A 21,060-nucleotide genomic window follows, 5' to 3' on the forward strand; every position below is an offset into this window, starting at 1 on the left:
TTAGGGTGGGACTTGGGTTAGGGTGAGGGTTAGGGTTGGAGTGGGACTTGGGTTAGGGTTAGGATTAGGGTTGGACTTGGGTTAGGATTAGAGTTAGACTAGCACATGGATCCATGGCCGTCTGGTTCAGAGGCAGGAATGCTTTCCACTGAATTGTGGCTGAAGCAGAGAAACTGTTCCAGCAGTGAACAGCCTCTTCAGGCCTCGAATAGATACACTCCATCTCTGCTGTTGGTGCCACTGCTCGAGTCGTATGGCAGCATGGTTCTGATTGCTAACAATGCAATGACAAAATGGTCTTGTCCACGGGCAGTGGTGCATGCAGACTTTGAAAGCAGATGAGAAGTCAAGAGAAAAAAGAGACAAGATTGTGACAACTAGAATGAATGCACCAACTTGACAGCATTTTAATGGAAAATTTAGTCATGGCATTGTAAGATCAAGGGTCTGGAAGTGGGGCCACCCTGTGAAATGTGATATAGGCCTCATTGTAAAGGGGATATACTTTACAAGCACTTTCTTCTGCTTTTTGTTTTCAAATCTGAGAGCAGCTTACTTCCATTTTCCTCAACATGGCTTATGGCAGGTATGGATACCCTGTTTCTTTGGCATAATCTCCCAAGTCCATGGCGTTGCAACGTTCTATTGATGGTATAGACAGCAGAGTTTTATATAAGTTTAATTTTACAAGGTTCAGAGACTGAGGGATGGTCGAGTCTGGGAATGGGGGGGTGCCGTGATTGGTGGTGATGCTGCAGATAAGTTGAGGCAGTGTCAGAACTATGCAATATTATGGAAAAGGGGTAAACAGTCTCAGTAATGGAGGGGATGAGAGATTAGCTCAGCTCGAGATTAGTTGGGATGCTGTGTGGATTGCCCACACAGTAAAGCCACAGTAAAGGCATTACTGAACAGTGTCAACATCCCATTAATTTGCCGTGTAAGACTTTTTATTAGCCTGTATTGCATGGAGGTCATTTATCCCTTCAACAGGTTGATCACAGTAGGGATTAATTCTCTCCTTCTCCCCTTGATTATCATCCAGTCCAGCTGTAAACCTGCAAAAGCCATTTGACACCATCAAATGCTGTAACTCGGGTTCTATAAAGGCGCAATAAGTCAGCTCACAGAATTAGACACAAGGGTTTTATAAACTCAAAAGCTGCCATTAAAAATATTGCCATTGCAGTGAAATAGCTTTCCTGATGGCTGTTAACCTCTATCAGGAACCAGTGAGCTGACTCACAGAGCTCCTTGTCCTGCATTATTGCCCATTTAACCATGTTATGCTTCAAGTTCAATTAATTTGCTGTGCAGCTGATCTTCAATTTTTGTTTTGTTTTCTGGGCCAAGTGCTGTGTTGATTTTCCATTTTCCTCTCCTTCCTTTCCAACTGTCTTTCACTTATCCTCTTGCACACCAGAGGGTAAAAGGCAGGCTCCTCTTGAACAATTCCCAAAGCATTTATAGTCCCATTAGTAAGGCGGCAAGATGGGACAAGAAATGTAATGCCATGGTACAAATCTCTCCATGTGTTTTGCTGGGCTGGACCTACAATGGAGTGTCAGAGACCCAGACTCTGCCTGTGAAATGTAATGGCCTGTACCTGAAATACTATTTGCTCTTTAGTTACATCGATCCCAATAGCTGCCTCAGTGTTTCTGTAATCAATTACAATCCTTCTACTTGGAATTTTTCGTAAAGTTTGCAAACATCTGTATGAAGGAGAAGAAGGAATACCATCTGGTATATTGCAAATAGAGCAGTGAATCAATAGTATCCAGGTGTCAACATGTGACTTCTGAACATGTGGAATTGGCTTTTCTATCCTTATTGAATCAACATTTAGTCAAGGGTCTGTGGAGAATCTTCAAGTGCTTTGAAAACTCAAGATGCAGAAAATAATTACAGAAAATTTCAATCATATGGTGACAAAAGGAGCTGTTTGTGATTTAGGTTTGAAGTGCTACCAAATCACATGATAGTGTGAGTTTTACTCAGTCCATCTTAGCTCATTCATCCAGATGGTCACTGACTGGAAAGGTTAATGCTGCACCCCATTCCACAGCTGCTGCCGATCCACTTTGTGTGTTCCCAACATTTTATGTTTTCATCCAGAATAAACCTTTGGTTTCCTTCCCCACAATGTCATCCAACTGTCTGGGAAATGATTCTAGATCCTGATAGTAAGCGAACCACTTCACATACTAACTAACTCAGCTGTCAGATAGCCTTGCACCTTAGAAACCAGAGCTAATCAAGGCCAAGTTTACATTGTGGGCTATATTATCTCAGAGCAGCATTGTCCAACACCATTTGGTGGTCAAGTGGGAGTCCAGATGTGGTTAATTGTATTTCTAATTTATGAATAATAATGACCTGTTTTTTGTACCATGTGATCTCAATATTCAAATTCAGAAGCTGTGAGAATATTGTCAACTTTCTGTGACATTATTGGCAAACTGTAAAGCAATGAATACAGGGCTTGTTGGATCATTGTAACTGCTTCACTCTCTTGATGACTGACTGGTGGGAGATATTGTTAAGGACAGGCAGTTCCCAGGTTGTGAAGGGGTTCCATTCTGGAATCTGTTCACAAGATGATTTGTATACAAGTTGGAACACAACACAAGACAATATAATGGAGCTGTTCGTAAGATCAGGGAATGTTTATATGTAAGATCTTTAAAATTATACTCCTGCATGGGATCATGTGTGTAAATTGGGAACCTCCCTGTAAATATACACCAAAAGATGACAGAACTGTGCAGTGAGATCAATTTACTCATAGGTTCTGAACTTGCTCTCCAAAGTGGAAAACATGGACCAATGTTGAGCTGCAATAATGCCCACTCTCTGACCTGTTCCTCCTGTTCTGCTTCAACTGAGCAGTATTCACTGGGCAGTTAAATATTAACTGCATTTGCTGTTGGACGTGGAGTCACATGTAGGACAGTCCAGGTAAGAATGGCGGATTTCCTTCCCTAAAGGGCATTAATGAACCAAATGGGTTTTTTACAACAATGGACAGATGGCTTCCATTCAACTAGCCGTTGTCTAAATCCAGATTTTTGAAAATTGAGTTCAAATTTCACCATTTGCCATGGTGAGATCCTGACCCGTGTGCCCAGGATATTAGCCTGGGACTTTAGATTACCAGCTCAGTGATATGTCCAATCCACCACTTCTCCTGCACTCAATGCCTTTAAGAATGGTAGTTAATCAAAGGTGAAGTCTTTGAATTCTATGCAAACTCCAAAATGATTAATACAGTGGCAGGACAAATTACCTCAGGAGAGCCAAACATCCTCTCCACTGCTGAAAAGTCGTTTGTGAGAAAATCGTTTTGGGGCTCAATTGTACAAGTTAAATGTCAAGTTTCTGTCATGATTGATCAAGTATTAAGGCATAACATTCTGTGACATGACATTTCAAAAGTTGCCTGAAGACTGGTTTATCATTCATTCATCTACATTGTAAAGACTGCTTCAGGCAACATGGCAGCAAGGGTGCATAGTGTCACACTCTTGCCAACATATTGTATAACACAACACTTGGGGAGGTTGGCTAGCAGCGGCAGCCAGGGTTGACTGAGTCATGGTGACAGGCTAAACAGAGCGTGAATAACCTGCTGGCAACTCAGAGGATGTGTTAGGGAAAGGCAAGAACAAAATAAACAGAAAAAGCTTAAATATAGATTCATCTTCAGCTCTGTTTGAAATACTCTTAAGTTCATTTTTATTACACCAATTTTCTTTACTAAGATGCAACTTGCTGGGAATGAGGGGTTTGAGTTATAAGGAAGGGCTGGATGGGCTGGCACTGTTTGCCCTGGAGCGTAGGAGGTTGAGGGGTTTATAAGGTCATGAGGGGCATGGGTAAGGTGAATGGCTGGTGTCTTTTCCCTAGCGTGGGGGATTTCAAGACTAGGGAACATATTTTTAAGGCGAGAGGAGAAAGACTTAAAAAATACACGAGGGGCAACTTTTTTACACAGAAACTGGTTCATGTATGGAATAAATGGCCAGAGGAATTGGTGGATGTGGGTAAGTTACAACATTTAAAACACATTTGGATAAATACATGAATAAGAAATATTTGGAGGGATACAGGCCAAAAGTAGGCAGATGGGACTATTTTGGTTTAGGAACATGGACAGCACGGACTAGTTGGACCAAAGAGTCTGTTTCCATGTTGTATGACTCTATGACTCTAACTTGCTTTTATGTCGTAAAATAAAACAAAGAACTGCGGATGCTGAAGATCTGAAACCAAAATTAGAAAATGCTGGAGAAACTCAGCAGGTCCAGCAGCATCTGCAGAGAGAAAACAGAGTTTCTACAGCAATTTCTATTTTTGTTATTATTTAGCTTTTACTTGCATTGTGGGTGATACTGAGGAAACTGGCTTCCGGGAGCCCAGGAGATTCCAAAGCTCAATGCAATACTTTCAAAATGTCACCTAAGGTGTGGGATTTATGTGTGTCTTAACACGATTGAATTTAGAGTTTGGATTTTGAACTAGTGGCTTGTGGGTTTTGTTTTGTGTGTATGAGGGGGCTTAACAATTAACTCATCAGGATAGGCCAGCAGGGTGAGTTCAATTCCTGCACTGGCTGAGGTCACCATGAAGAACTCTCCTTCTCAACCTCTCCCCTCACCTCAGGCATGGTGACCCTCAGGTTAAACCACCACCAGTCTGATGAGAGAGCATCCCTATGGTCTGGTAGGGCTATGGTGACTTTTTATGCCTGAAGCTATGATTTTAAAAAAAGGATACATTAGGCAGAGCCTGGTGTGATAATGGGGATTTGTTTGCATTATGAAGCATTTTAAGAGCAAACAGAGCATGGAGCATTAACTTGCTTTCTGTTTAGAAGGATCAGTATTTGTTTCCTGCGTAGAGAAAAAGCCTATAGCTTGGAAAGTTTTAGTTTTTCAGTTTGCGGAGGTCCTTGTCTCAGTTAGATGCGTAAAACAGCCTCTCCTGATGAAAGAAGATAGTTTAGAACCATTAGGAAATAGGTTACTTCAGTATAAGGATTATAGTTTGCATATTCCACACCAGGAGTATTTGGTCAGGACCCTGAAGGTGTTATACAAAGATGAGAAAGTCTAAGCTCAGTTGTGATGTGGAGGTGCTGGTGTTGGACTGGGGTGGACAAAGTCAGAAGTCACATGATAGCAGGTTATAGTCCAACAGGTTTATTTTGAAAACACAAGCTTTCAGAGCACTGCTCCTTCATCACACTTTACCTGGCAAAGCAGCAGCGCTGCGAAAGCTTGTGATTTCAAAATAAATCTGTTGGACTATAACCTGGTTTCATGTGATTTATGACTAAGCTCAGTCGTGTGATTAATCAAGGAAGAGTTACCAAACTTTCAAGATCAGGAACTGAAAGAAACAGTTAAGTTAAACACATAGATGGGATAAAGAAGTAAACTCTCGCTGGTGTTTGTGTACTGTAAAGTGATGGTTTTTGAGATAGATGGGATTGTATTTTTACTGTGTCTTGTAATCTTTCATATTGCATGACATGCAAATACCTTGTTTTAATTTATTTTATCTTCTTTTCCTTTGCATGATAAATTTCTTTTTTATTGTTAAAACCAAATCAGATGTGAACATAGGAGGTATGGTTTATAAGTTTACAAACGAAATGAGAATTGGAGGTGTAGTGGACAGCGAAGAAGGTTACCTCAGAGTACAATGGGATTTGATCAGACGGGCCAATGGGCCAAGGAGTGGCAGATGGAATCTAATTTAGATAAATGTGAGGTACAGCATTTTGGAAAGGCAAATCAGGGCAGGACTTATACACTTAATGGTAAGGTCCTGGGGAGTATTGTGGAACAAAGAGAACTTGGAGTGTTGGTTTATAGTTCCTTGAAAGTGGAGTCACAGGTAGACAGGATAGTGAAGAAAGTATTTGATAAGCTTGCCATTATTGGTCAATGCATTAAGTATAGGAACAAAAACAGAAGTTGCTGGAAAAGCTCAGCAGATCTGGCAGCATCTGTGAAGAAAAAATCAGAGTTAATGTTCCGGGTCTGGTGACCCTTCCTCAGAACAGGAATGTGAGGAGAGGGAATATTAGAGAATGATGAAATTAAAAAATAGACAACAATTGTGTGCCTGTGGGTCTCCCTGTTCTGCAGCACTGCCCAGGCACCGTCATTGATTGTGTGGGTCCTGCCCTTGTTTGTTGTACCAAGGTACATTGCCTCACATTTGTCCAGATTGAACTGTATCTTTCATTTTTCAGCCATTGACCCATTTAATTAATAGGAAGGGTATTATTAAGCTGGAGAGGGCTCAGGGGCGGCACAGTGGCTCAGTTGTTAGCACTGCTGCCTCACAGCACCAGATACCTGGGTTCGATTCCAGCCTCGGGTAACTGTCTGTGTGGAGTTTGCACATTCTCCTTGTGCCTGCGTGGGTTTCCTCCAGGTGCTCCGCTTTCCTCCCACAGTCTAAAGACGTGGCTAGGTGGATTAGCTACACTAAATTACCCATAGTGTTCAGGGATGTGTAGATTAGGTGGTTTATACGGGGATGGGACTGGGTGGGATTCTCTGAGGGTCAGTGTGGACTTGTTGGGCCGAAGGGCCTGTTTCCACACTGTAGGGATTCTATGAAATACATTTAAAAGGATGTTGCTAGGAATTGAGGTTTTGAGTTACAAGGATAGGCTGGTTCTTTTTTCAATGGAGAGTAAGCGATGAGGGGTGACCTTATAGAGGTTTATAAAATCATGAGGGGTATAGTATAAGATGAATGGCAGGTGTCTTTTCTCTAGAGTGGGGGATTTCAAGACAAGGGGGAATATTCTTAAGGAGAGAGAAGAAAAATCTAAATAAGACATGAGGGTCAATTTATTAACACAGTGGGCCATGTGTGGAATGAACTTCCAGAAGAAGTGATGAATGCAGGCACAATGTTTAAACGACGTTTGGATAAGTATGCAAATAAGAAATGTTTGGAGGGATATGAGCCAAAACGCAGGCAGGTGGGACTAGTTTAGTTTGGGATTATGGTCAGCAGGGACTGATTGGACCAAAGGGTCTGTTTCCATGCTGCATGACTCTATGAGTTGACCAAAGAAAAGATTAGAATAAGATAGAAGGAGGAGGTATTATCTCAGAGGAAGATTCTGATTTCAATGAGGGATTTAATTTAACTTAGGATCCACACTTTGTGCCTAAATTTATTAAGGATGGAGTCAAAAGATAGTTAATCTCATTTGAGAAGGTAACTAGGTGGATGTAGTGGCCAAAAGATGTTTCAACTTTAATGTTACAGAGTGTTTGACACGCACAGCTATGACAGTGTCTGCCAGTTTGTCAGAAGAACAATCTGTAGAGTATGAATACTCAATGCTCATGAGATGATTTGTGAAGCTGATCAATTATAATTTAGGACTACAAGAAATCTAACCAAGCAATTGTAACATTTGTATAGGAGGAAGAAATGCTGCAGGATCGAAAGGTTTAGATCAGTCAAATTAGAGACAAATTCTGAGAAGGTAAGGGAAATTATAATCATGGAACAATTTAGGAATACCATCCCTGCAAATCTAAAGACAGATGGATATCAAGTTTTCAAGGTCCAAGAAGCAGCAGTTCTGGCAGGTCCTTATTATATCATGCACAGACAGTTACATGCAGAGAAATGGTCATCTGGGAATCTACAAGAAAATTGGAGGAATAGAAAATCTATATATAGAAAGAGGTATCAGCTTTAGAGAAAACACAGAGGAACACCAAAGCAATAAGGGAAAAAAGGTTAAGACGTAATAAAATGTATTAATATGCTTCCATTCTAATAACACTAGACATACAAAAGCTAATTGATGGAAGTTCATTTGTTCAAATAAGGTCAGGCCAAACTTCAAGGTGTTTCCTCAATGGGTATTTACTCACGCTATATACAAGGGGATCTTACAGTAGATATCTTGGCATAAAACCTCACTTGTTCCAACCTTACAGCAGAGTTTCTATCTCATCTGTAAGTCGTAGTTTATCTCTGGGTTTACCTGCGTTTTCATTAAATCCTATCTCTACAAAAGTAACGCATTGACGGAGAGGTTCTCTGATACACTGATGATGCGATGAGGTACTATATAAATGCAAATTCTTATTTAATAACAGTGAGTGCATTTCTAAGTAATTCAGAGTAAGTGACTGATGGGAACGTGAGAGATGTGATAACGCAACATTATTCCTTATGTTTGCAATTTCAACCCAATTGTATCATTTCTCAAAAGCAGCAAATCATGAATCAACCTGATCTCCTGGAATACTAAGAGGAAACTGTTTTAAAAGCACTTAAAGACGATTAGTTCTTTGTGAAATAATTCACTTTAATCTCTTAACGTTTGTTGGTATTTGCTTGCATGCATTAGCAACAAGTACATAATTATCACACTAATTAAATTGCCGAGCACACGCTCACTACAAGTACACCTTGGAAGGAATAACATGCCCAATTCATTAGCATCTGCTGTAGGATTATTAATCACCTAACAGGCAATTAGCAAGCTGTTACAATCCTTACTCTGGTATGTAAATAAATTCCTGGGTTAATTTTGTCCTTTGATAATAAAGTAAACATTATTAAAATGTGCTTGCAGACACTGCAAACGATCACTGTTGTTAATTACACTGCAATATTACAATGCTGCAAGTGTATGCCTGAGATTGCAGAGAACTGCAGTCTTAAAAAAATAAATTGGTATCTGTCATGCGTTGCATGTGTAAGTTGTGCATTCAAGTACTGATATCTATTGCTACTTAAATCAAATTATGAGTGTTTGTGGGTATAGATATATATGTATGTATTCAATTTTATCATTTCTGCCCAAACTATGCTGATTTGTGCTTACAGATAGTTTTCCTCAACATCTACAACCCACTGCAATATCCCACCAAAGAAGTGATTCTTCCTGCAAAGTTCTTATGCGGAGAGATTGAACAATTTAGCCCTATATTTTCTAGAGTTAAGAAGTTCAGAAGAGATCAGATTGATGTCTGTAAGATACTAAAGGGGATTGACAAAATAGATGTGGAGCGAACAAATCATCATGTGGGGCAATCTAGAATGAGAGGTCAAAGTTTTAAGATAAGGAGTAACAGATTTAAAATAGAGATGAGGAGAAATTACTTCTCTCAAAGGGTCGTGCGCCTGCAGAATTCACTCCTACAGAGTGCAGTGGATGTCGGGAGATTGAGTAAATTTAAGGAGGAGATAGATTTTTAATCAGTCACGGGTTGAAGGGTAATGCTGGGCGGACAGGAAAGTGGAGTTGAAACCAAGATGAGATCAGCCAGGGTTGTATGGAATGGTGCAGCAGGCTCGAGGGGCTGAACAGCCTACTCCCACACCTACTCCTAATTCTTATGTTCTTCCACTGGTGGTCATCTTCCAGGATTCTATAGACTCTGGAACAGTCCCTGCAGATTGGAGGGTAGCTAATGCCACTCCAATATTCAAACAGGGAAGCAGAGAGAAAACAGGGAATTAAAGACCAGTAAGCCTAATATCAGTAGTGGGGAAAATTCTCAAATCCATTTTTAAGGACTTTATAGCGAAGAATTTAGAAAGCAGTGGCAGGATCAGAGAGAGTCAGCATGGATTTATGAAGGGGAAAACATGCTTACAGATCTGTTTGAATTCTATGAAGATTTAACGAGTAGGGTTGTCAAAGGGGAGCCCGTCGATGTAGTATATTTGGACTTCTAGAAAGTGTTTGACAAAGTCCCGCATGGGGGTTATTGTGCAAGATTAAAGCATATGGGATTGGGGTAAGTGTATTGAGATGGATAGGAAACTGGTTGGCAAAGAGAAAACAAAAAGTAGGAATTAATGGGTCCTTTTCAATTTGGCAGACAGTAACTAGTGGAGTGCCACAGGGATCAGTGCTGGCTCTCCAGCTAATCACAATATATATTAATGATTTGGATGACAGAACAAAATGTAACATCTCCAAGTTTGCAGATGATACCAAGTTGGGTGGGAGGGTGAACTGTGACGAGGATGCAGAGATCCCTTAGCATGATCTGGACAGGTTGGGTGAGTGGGCAAATCAATGGCAGATGCAGTATAGTTTGGATAAATGTGAGGTTATTCACTTTGGAAGCAAAAACAAGAGGCAGATTACTACCGGAATAGCTGTAAATTGGGAGACAGGAGTATGCAGCAGGATCTGGGTGTCCTTGTGCATCAGTCGCTGAAGGTAAGCATGCAGGTGCAGCAGGTGGTAAAGAAGGTAAATGGTATGTTGGCCTTCATTGTGAGAGGTTTCGAGTACAGGAGCAGGGATGTGTTGTGCAGTTATACAGGGCCTTGGTGAGGCCATGCCTAGAATATTGTGCACAGTTTTGTTCTCCTTTTCTGAGGAAGGTTGCTCTTGCTTTTGAGGGAGTGCAGCGAAGGTTTACCAGGCTGATTCCAGGAATGGTAGGTCTGATATATGAGGAGAGATTGACTAGGTTGGGATTGTTTTCGCAGGAGTTCAGATGAATGAGGGAGATCTTATGGAGACTCATAAAACTGTAACAGGACTAGACAGGATAGATGAAGCGAGGATGTTCCCAATGCTGGGTGTGTCAAGAAACAGGGGTCAGACAAAAACTACATGAATCCCATTTACCTGCATTTGGCCTATAGCCTACTATGACTGGCACTTTAAGTGCTCATCCAGATCTTTTTTAAATATTGTGAGAGTACCTGCCTCCAACACCCCCTCAGGCAGCACATCCCATATTTCTACCACCCTCCAGGTGAAAAATTGTTTCTTCAGATCTCCTCTAAACCACTTGCTCCTCACCTTAAACTCATACCCTCTAGTCTTAGACACTTTGCCAAGGGGAAGAGATTCTCACAATCCACCCTGTCTATGCTTCTCATAATGTTGTAAACCTCAAACAGATCCTCCCTTAGCCTACCCTGCTCCAAGGAAAACAAACACAGCCTATCCAGTCTCTCCTCATACCTAAGCCTTTTTATCCCAGGCAACATCCTGGTAAAACTCCTCTGCACCCTCTCAGTGAAATCACATCCATCCAATAGTGCAACCAGAAATGCGCACAGTCTTCCATCTGTGGCCTAACCAATGTTTTATAAAATTGTAACAACACTTCCTTACTCCCATTTGCCCTGGCTAATGAAGGCAAGCATCCTGTATGCCTTCTTCACCACCCTGTCTACCTGTGCTGACACCTTCAGGGATCTGTGGACTTGGATGCCAGGGTCCCGTTGTTCCTCAGTAATCCCTAGGGATCCACCATTCATTGTGCATATCCTTCTCTGAAATCGATTGATCTCAGTCTTGAACAAACTCAATGTCACATCTCCACAGTTAGCTCAGGGGGAGTTTTCCAAAGACTCACCATCCTTTGAGTGAAGACATTCCTCTTCAGGAACAAAAATAAAGTTGCTGGAAAAGCTCAGCAGGTCTGGCAGCATGTGTGGAGGGAAAAACAAAGTGAACGTTTCGGGTCCGGTGACCCTTCCTCAGAACTGAAGTTCTGAGGAAGGGTCACTGGACCCGAAATGTTAACTCTGTTTTTACCTCCACAAGTGCTACCAGACCTGCTGAGCTTTTCCAGCAACTTTGTTTTTGTTCCTGATTTACAGCATCTGCAGTTCTTTCAGTTTTTACGTTCCTCTTCATGTCACTCCTAAAAAGCTGACTCCTTATTCTAGGGTTATATCCTCTGATTCCTCAGAAGCACTTGACACATCACCATGTGTCATGTCTCAAGGTGCTTATTTACTGAATCCCAAAATAGACCCTTTTGAAAGAAATCTATCCATTTTTGTCTCTGAATGACTCTGAAGTGAGTGTGCACCATAAAAATATATGACAATCCAGATGTCACAGAATCCCTTCAGTGTGGAAGCATGACATTTAGCCTATGGAGCCCACACTGACCCTCCAAACAGCATTGAACACAGACCCACACCCCTACCCTCTCCCTACATTTCCCATGCCCAGCCCACCCAGCCTTGGACACTAGGAGCAATTTAGCACGGCCTATCCTCCTAACTTGCACACCTTTGGACTGTGGGAGGAAACTGGAGCTTCTGGAGGGGACCCACACAGACAGTCGCCTGAGGGTGGAATCAAACCTGGGGCCCTGGCACTGTGAGGCAGCAGTGTTAACTACTGAGCCATCATGCCACCCATGGTAGAAAACCCACATACATGGAAAACCAATGGATATATACCACAGACACTCTGCTAGCGCTGTGTTGAAGAAAAGCTGTATTTGATCTCTTATTGAGTTAAGGGGACGGAAGGGTGTAATTACAACATGACATGTTTACATGGACTGTTTACCTTATAAATACAGCAGGGAAATTTATAATGAAAGAAAGTTGACAGGAAATGCTTCCAGACCTGATTTTACATATATTGTAGATAAAGTGAATATTCATGTGCTGTTAATGCAGTCAATTTCCTGGAAGTTAATATGGTAATGCTTACTAAATGCATTTTGGACAATGTTCCTCTTGTGGTTATTTTAACTGAGGTCTTGACTAGCTCATATTTCCAGGAGCTCTTTGGTGCTTTTTCACCAATATCAACAATAGGCATTCCTCAGCTCAGATTATACTTGCCTGACTTCACCCAATGATGACACATAATTAGACAGCCATTGGCTCTTTCCAGGGAAATGTTTCAGAGATGTAGGAAAGACCTAAATGGATGAAACCCAAAAGGATTACATTAGGCATAACCCAATTTCCTGCAGCTGCTAGAAACTCACTCCCTTGTAAATTTACCCGAACCCTTCACCACAGGCAACTAATTTCACATACAGAGGTCACTGGAAGTTGATGTCTGTTACTCACAAGGCAATGTACCATTCAAGTGATTTGTGCAGATTAAGCTGCTGTAATCTTGCACATATTGAAGCTTTTATCAATCAATTAACAATTATTTCCTGAATGTACATTTGGTAGGCTTTATTTCTAATTTCCTTAATGTTCCTCTCCAAAAGGTGCTGATTATTACTGGCACCCATCCCACACACTCCAACCACCACCCCACTGAGTTCTGTTATCTGGTGAGTCAATGGTTTGTGCCATGGTGGTTCTCTTTGTCTTCATAGAATCTGAACAGTGTGGAAACAGGCCCTTTGGCCCAACAAGTCTACACCGACCTTCAGGTCATCCCATCCAGATCCATCCCCCTATAACCCACCTAATTTACACATTCCTGAACACTATGGGTAATTTAACATGGCCAATCCACCTAGCCTGCACATCTTTGGACTGTGGGAGGAAACCAGAGCACCCAGAGGAAACCCACGCAGACACAGGGGAAATATGCAAACTCCACACAGACAATTACCCGAGGGTGGAATCAAACCCAGGTTCCTGGTGCTGTGAGGCAGCCATACTAACCACTGAGCCACCATGCCACCCCTTGTGTTACATGTTACCTGGTCTGTCTCAGGAGCCGCACTCTCACAGGGCGACCTCTGGTGTGTTCACTGCAGAGAGACACAGTGAGATGAGAAGGTTGCAGGATTTGCTGGCCTATGTTCTCTGGGCCAATTTCTCAGCCAGCCAAGCATTCTGTTTCGGCTCGCCTTTTCCAATGTTCTTTCCAGTGTCAGTTTCCAGAGCTACAAGCTCTAGGCTGCTGTCTCTTAGTGTCAATACCTGCCAGCTTTAGATCTCTCCTGTAGGTGTCTGTAATGGAGGTATGGATAGATAGTGGATGGGGAGCAGTGGTATGGATAGATAGTGGATGGGGAGCAGTGGTATGGATAGATAGTGGCTGGGGAGCAGTGGTGTGGATGGGGAGCAGTGGTGTGGATGGGGAGCAGTGGTGTGGATAGATAGTGGATGGGGAGCAGTGGTATGGATAGATAGTGGATGGGGAGCAGTGATGTGGATGGGGAGCAGTGGTGTGGATGGGGAGCAGTGGTGTGGATGGGGCGCAGTGGTGTGGATGGGGAGCAGTGGTGTGGATGGGGAGCAGTGGTGTGGATGGGGAGCAGTGGTGTGGATGGGGAGCAGTGAGATGGATGGGGAGCAGTGAGATGGATGGGGAGCAGTGAGATGCATGGCCAGCAGGTGCAGGCCCAGTAACCAGTTTACTAAAAAAAGTTTTTTGGTACATGGCCATCATCCATTTGATGAACTTGGCTGAACCAGTGCACATGTTGTCAGTGAGTAATGAGTGTAGGCTGACTGGCTTAAATAAAGGTCTTACACATGAATTAGAATGTTGTGTAGTGAATAATCTCAATTATATTATAAATTATACCCACAACCAGGACTGATGCAAATAACCTCCCACAGCCAGTAGCAGAATAGGTCAGTTTGAATTCTGTGAAAAATGCTACCATCTGAATTATAAAACACAACGGCTGAGTGGGTGTCACTGCAATGAAACTAATCTTATCTCTGAGTTCAGACAATAACACACAGTCCCATTTCCCTTCTGGCAGTATAGTATCTCTCTATGAGATCACTTTCTTGTAATCTCATTCTCGGTTCTGCCCTGGATATATTCTCGGTACTGAGTCTGGGTGCTCATTGTTTTCCACAATGAGGTCATGAGATACTCTTTATCTTGGCATTGGTACCTTCAATATTAATAAGCCTTAATAATAATGATAAACCACAACTCGCTCCGTACTGCAATCACTTCCCTTGTGTGAAACATCCCTCTCGTACATTACAAAAATGACTGCACTTCAAATGTAATTCATTGGCTGTAAAACACTTTGAGGCATTGTGAAGTGCAGAAAGACAATACATTATAAAAATTCTTTGTTTCCAAGTTATGTTAGACCAGACTTGATATTCAGGTATCCAATGCAGTGATATGGGATAGCGGAAGAGTGTATTGTCTGATGTTCTAAAGTACTTTGCCTGCACATTAGTCTTTTAAAATGATTATTTTTATTTCAAAAGTATACTCTACTCATAAAAAAAACTTTATAAACATACATAGTCACTAAAGCAGTTCAGTTCTGTACAGTCTTTGCATATTGAGAACAAACATTGGAGTTTGACTCTCCTGACAGTTCCAACCACCTAAAGTCATTTCTTACTTATGCAACATACTATTTACATATATTTGAGGCACCGAGAGGGTCCGATAACTGACTGGGCCCCCATTATGCTTTGTCAGAAAAACCTTAGATGGTGGTTTTTCCCCTCTGCGCCTTGGCGTCAGCTAACCCAAGTTTTAGGGCATCCCTCAGCACGTAGTCCTGGACTTTGGGAATATGCCAGTCTGCAGCACTCGGCTGAGGTCAACTCTTTTGAAGTCACAGTTTAACTGCACTTTGACAGGCCACTTGTCTTGTCCTGGTTGTGCTCTGCTCATTTTTCCACAGGCTGCTATGAACTTGTTGTGACTACCATCACCTGCTTTAGGTAGTTGCTTGAAGTGGTTTTGAAGTTGTGGCCATTGTCATGAGCAAGTAGATCCAAGAAGAGAAAACAGAAAGTACTGGAGAAACTCAGCAGGTCTGGTTGTGCCTATAAATCCTCAGATACTACATGTTCTATGTTTTATTTTGGTTTTTCCCCTTCCCTATCCTCAGTCGCACCCCTCCCCACTCCCACCTGGTCCCACCTTTCTCATCATTAGGCTTTGGCAATTTTCAAACCTTGAAACGAGGTGATGGTGTATTGGTCAGATTACTGGGAGAGTGTGCTGGGGCCCCAAGCAATAATCCAGAAAATACAATTTCTAATCTGACCACAGCACTTTGAGAATTTGAGTTCATTTCACAGGAACATGGATAAACAAAGCCGACAATGGTAAATGTGATCACAGGATGCTGAATTGCCAAAAAAACGCCAGCTGATCCATAGCTGTCCTTTAAGGAAGGAAATTTGCCGTCATTTCCCTGCAACCGCAGGAAGTGCTACACCTGGCCCTACACCCTCCCTCCTCACCTCCATTCAAGGCATCAAACAAACCTTTCATATCAGACAGGGGTTCACCTGCACATCCATCAATTTGGTCTATTATATCCGCTACTCCCAATGTGCCTCCTCTACATCGGTGAGACCGTGCAGAGACTCGGAGACCATTTTCAAGAGCACCGGCGCTCTGCATTCGACAAACGACAGCACCATCTGGCTGCCAACCATTTTAACTCTCCCTCCCACTCCCTGGGTAACATGTCCATCCTGGGCCTCCTCCAGTGTCACAATGACACCACCCGGAAACTGGAGGAGCAGATCCTTATATTCCGCCTCTGGAGCCTACGGCCCAATGGCCTAAACATGGAATTCATCACCCTAGCCTCATCCCATGACCAACCCTTCCTCTCATCCCCACCTCCTTGACCTGTCCATCTTCTCTCCCTCCTATCCGCTCCTCCCACCTCACTGACCAATCCCCACCACTCCCTACCTGCACTCACCTATCACCATTCCACATACCTTCCCCAGCCCCACCCCTCCTCTCTCTATTTATTTCGGAGCTCCCATCCCCCTCCCCATTTCTGAAGAAGGGTCCCGACCTGAAACGTCAGCTTTCCTGCTCCTCTGATGCTGCCTGGCCTGCGGTGTTCCTTCAGCTCTACACTGTGTTGAATCTGCCATCCTTACCTGGTCTGTGTCTATGGGTGACTCCAGACCCAGAGTAATGTGGGTGACTGCCCTGTGAGAGGTCAAAGCAAACCACTCAGGTGCATAAGACCATTCACAGTTTGAAATGTGGACCCACCTTCACCACCCCTGGGCAATAAATGTCAACCTTGAAAGCATTACCCAGACCCTGAGAATTAGTTTGTTTTAAAAATGTACAAAGACAGGTGACCTTAACCTTCTGGCAGCTATGGAGATCAATGTGGGTTTAGAGCCACTTTAATATTGTGCCAATGCTCTGACTCCTCATGCACAACTTTCAATTCCAGAAAGCATCTTTTGAGTGTTGGCAGTAGCTGTGGGAGAGCAGTGTACGTGGGGTGAGCTGACAGCACAGTTTAAAAGGGGCTAATCAATTTGTTAGTCCACAATAGAATAGGTCACTCACCATAAGCTGTGGAGCTCTAGGAGGGTGATCTGAGTATCGGACATTCACAGAACCCGTTAGGGGATTTGTTCATCTGTTTCTTCTTCCACAGGATAAGCGTATTTGTTGTTCATCCCTAATTGCCCTTGAACTGAGGGACTCACTCAGCCATTTCTGAGTCAGCCAAATTGCCGTCAGGAAGGAGTGACATGTTCGGATAACGATAGCAGCTATCACACAGTTTTGGGATCACAGAAGTGGTTTGCTGCAAAAGGAGGTCATTCAGCCCATCATGAGCTCATCAAATGAGCATCATTACCTAGTTTCCTAATCTTTCCCATATCTTTGCACATTATTTTTATCCAAATAATCATCCAATACCTTCTTAAATACTTCAGTTGAACCTGCCTCCACCACATTTCCAAACTCAAACTATTCATTGATTGAAAATGGTTTATCGCTAATCACATTTGCTCCTTTTGTGAATTACTTAAACCTATGCTGTCTTGTTCCCATTCTTTTTACGAATGTGAACAGTTTTTTTCCTATCTATTCTATCCAGCCTCCCCTCATGATTTTGAAAACTTTAAATCAGATCTCCATGCATCCTTCTTCTCTCCAAGGAGAACAGACTCAAATTCTTCAATCTATCCTCATCACTGAAGTTCCTCAAGTTTCTCATCCCTACTTCTAAGTGAAATCTTTCCAAAGAGCATCAGTAAACCAGATAGGTTTTTACAACAATTGATGATAACTTTATGGTCACAATTACTGATTGATTGATACAATTATATTGTATTCCAGATGTAGACAACTAAATTTAGATTCCATCACCTCCAATGATGGGATTTGAACCCATGCCCCCAGACATTAATTCTGACCTCAGGATTATGGATGTAATGACATTTCCTTTACACCAGCATCTCCCCTGAATTTGGTCTCTCATAGAGTTATAGAGTCATACAGTGCTGAAACAGACCCCTCGGTCCAACTTGTCTATGCCAACCAAGTTTCCCAAACTAAACTGGTCCCATTTTATTGCATTTGGCCCATATCCCTCTCAACATTTCCTATTCAGATACCTATCCAAACGTCTTTTAAATGTTGCAAATGTACCAGCCTCCACCACTTTCTTTGGCAGCTCATTCCATACACGTACCACGCTCTATGTGAAAAAGTTGCCCCTTAGGTCCCTGTTAAATTTTTCCCCTCTCACCTTAAACCTATGCCCTCTAGTTTTGGATTCCCCTACCCTAGGAAAAAGACTTGGCTATTCACCATATCTATGCCCTTCATGATTTTATAAACATGAATAAAGTCACCCCTCAGCCTCCAATGCTCCAGGGAAAATAGCCCCAGACTATTCAGCCTCTTCCTATAGCTCAAACCCTCCAACCCCAGCAACATCCTTGTAAGTCTTTTCTGAACACTTTCAAGTTTTACAACATACTTCCTTTAACAGGGAGACCAGAGCTGAACACAGTATTCCAAAAGTCGCCTAACCAATGTCCTGTACAGCCACAACATGACCTCTCAACTGCGATACTCAATGCACTGACCATAAAGGCAAACAAACCAAATGTCTTCTTCACTATTTACCTCAAACTCCACTTTCAAGGAACTATGAACCTGCACTCCCAGGTCTCTTTGTTCAGCAACACTCCCCAAGACCTTTCCATTAAGTGTATTAGTCCTGTCCTGATTTGCCTTTCCAAAATGCAGCACCTCACATTTATCTAAATTAAACTCCATCTGCCACTCCTCGGCCCATTGGCCAATCTGATCAAGATCCCGTTGTACCCTGAGGTAACCTGCTTCGCTGTCCACTACACCTCCAATTTTGGTGTCACCTGTAGTTACTAACCATACCTCCTATGTTCGCATAGTCATGTTATCTATGCCCCTCATGATTTTATAAACCTCTATAGGGTCACCCCTCAATTTCCTATACTCCAATGAAAGATGTTTGAAGCTATCCAACCTCTCTTTATAACTCAAACATTCCATTCTCGGCAAAATCCTGGGAAAGTTTTTCTGAACCCTCTACAATTTAATAATATTCTTCCTATAGCTGGGTGACCAGAACTGTACACAGTACTCCAAAAGTGGCCTCACCAACATCCTGTATAACCACAACATGACGTCCCAACTCCTATGCAGAGGGAACAACGTCAACTGATTTCCAGGGAGCTTGGAGGGATGAACCCAGCCGGATTCAGAGTGAAATCCCGCTGGCAGCAGCAGTTGACCCTCATTTTAACTCTTACCAAGTGCATGACCTGTCAAAGGCCATCTCTTTAGAAAGCTGGCTTGGACAAACACTCCCTTGTCATTGACTCACAACTACACACTCCCACACGTTGTAGAACAACCTCATCCAACTTTGTTGCTTCTCCACCATGTGGGGAAAACACAGCATAATAGAGTCACACTTGGGAAAACACACTACAATTTTGTGACATACAAAAGGTCAAAATAAGTTTGTAGAGTTATTTCCCTCAAGCTATTCATAAATAATTGGTTTTCTCTAATTGAGAGGGATGTTGATAGTCTTTTTGCGAAATATGGTTCCATACCATGTCTTTATCGAGTCTCCCATTAAATCGATAATGAGAAGCAATATGAAGACCTCATATCCGTCAAAATCTTGGAATTCTTTCCCTAAGGGCATTGTGGTCTACTCACAGCACATGGACTGCAGCAGTTCATGAAGGCAGCTCACCACCGCCTTTTCAAGGGCAACTAGGGATGGGTAAAAAATGCTGGCCCAGCCAGTGACACCCTCAAATCATGAGTGAATAAACAATTATTTGTGCAATTCTTCTTAACAACTACCTGTGAGAGAGAGTTCCACATTCTAACCACTCTATTTAATGTCCAAGCAGGGACGAAGGAGGTAGGGGGTGGTGGTATCTGCTGGGGGAGTGGGGGCATTGGGGGAAGGTGCCTTGATGCTCACTGGAAATTCCCTGAAGATAATAATCCCATCTTGCTCTCAAACGTTTTGAAAATAATTGAAAAAGAAACCCCAGCTGTTCCTTCCTGCCCGTGCCAAACGCAACATCACAGTATTGGAGATGGTCAAGTCTTTGACCACTTCAGATGAAGCATTAATTATTTATTTGAGTATTGTGGGTGGGCTACCACATAGCAGCCCCCTACCCCCATATCTACTCGGTTAGCTCCAGGCAGTGGGCTACAGACCTGCTGAAAAACCCACCTGCACATGAGACATATAAACCATGAACTAAGGGACATTTCAAGGACTTTACATTATGCATGGACGTTTACAAAATAAGTTGCATCAAAAAATGACTCAAGTGACTGAACAATCATTAATTAAAGTGTGGTGCACAATGAAAGTGATGAAGCATATTGTTACAACAACAACGAGCATTTACTATAGCGCCTTCAACGCAGTAAAAGCCTCACAACATGTTCATCACCAAATAAGAGATTTACAGAGATTAAAGCACAGGTGAACAAAAGTGTTTAAAAAGCTAGGTTTTAAGAAGCATCTTAAAGGAGAAAGAGTGATGTAGAATTGTGGAAAGCTTTTTGCAGGGAATTCTAGAGCTCAGGGTGCAGGCAGCTGGAGGCACAACTACCAATGGTAGAACAGTGAGCATCAGAGGTGTACAAAAGGCCAGGATTGGAGGAGTGCAGAGATCCAGAGGGTTGAAGTTTGTTACAGGACAGAGATTTGATTTGATTTATTACTGTCACATGCATCGAGGTACAGTGAAAAGTGTTGTTTTACATGCTTCACAGACAGATCATGCTACACAAGTGCATCAGGGTAATAGAACAGATGGATACAACGTTACAGCTGCTGAGAAGATGCAGAGAGCACGAGAGAGGGAGGCTGGATGGCCTGTTTCCCACATGACTCTGCAAGGCTCCGTGAGACACCCACAGGAGCAATATGAATGCGAGTTGTTGTTTGAGCAGCGCTGACCGCTGTTTCACAAAAACAAAGGGTCAAACATTGATTCACTAATTCCCAAGACATGCCCATTAGGATGTCCCAACAGGAGAATGACAGCATTTTCCCCAGCGGG

This window comes from Rhincodon typus, chromosome 33 (genome assembly GCF_021869965.1).
Source record: "Rhincodon typus isolate 14 chromosome 33, sRhiTyp1.1, whole genome shotgun sequence".
NCBI lineage: Eukaryota > Metazoa > Chordata > Chondrichthyes > Orectolobiformes > Rhincodontidae > Rhincodon > Rhincodon typus.